A 279-nucleotide genomic window follows, 5' to 3' on the forward strand; every position below is an offset into this window, starting at 1 on the left:
CCCCCTTTTTCCCTTTTTTTTTCCCCCCTTTCCCCCCCCCCTCCCTTTTCCCCCTTTTTTTTTCCCCCCCCCCTTTTTTTTTAAAAAAAAGGGTTTTTCCCCTTTAAACCCCCCCCCCCCTTTTCCCTTTTTTTTCCCCCCCTTTTTAAAAGAAAAAACCCCAAAAGGTTTTTTTCCCCCTTTTTTCTTCGGTTTTTTTTTTTCCCCCTTTTTTTGGGGGGGGTTTTTTTTTCCCCCCCGGGGTTTTTTTTTTCCCCTTCCCCTTTTTCCCCCCCCCCC

Source organism: Penaeus monodon, chromosome 25, assembly GCF_015228065.2.
Source record: "Penaeus monodon isolate SGIC_2016 chromosome 25, NSTDA_Pmon_1, whole genome shotgun sequence".
Classification (NCBI taxonomy): domain Eukaryota; kingdom Metazoa; phylum Arthropoda; class Malacostraca; order Decapoda; family Penaeidae; genus Penaeus; species Penaeus monodon.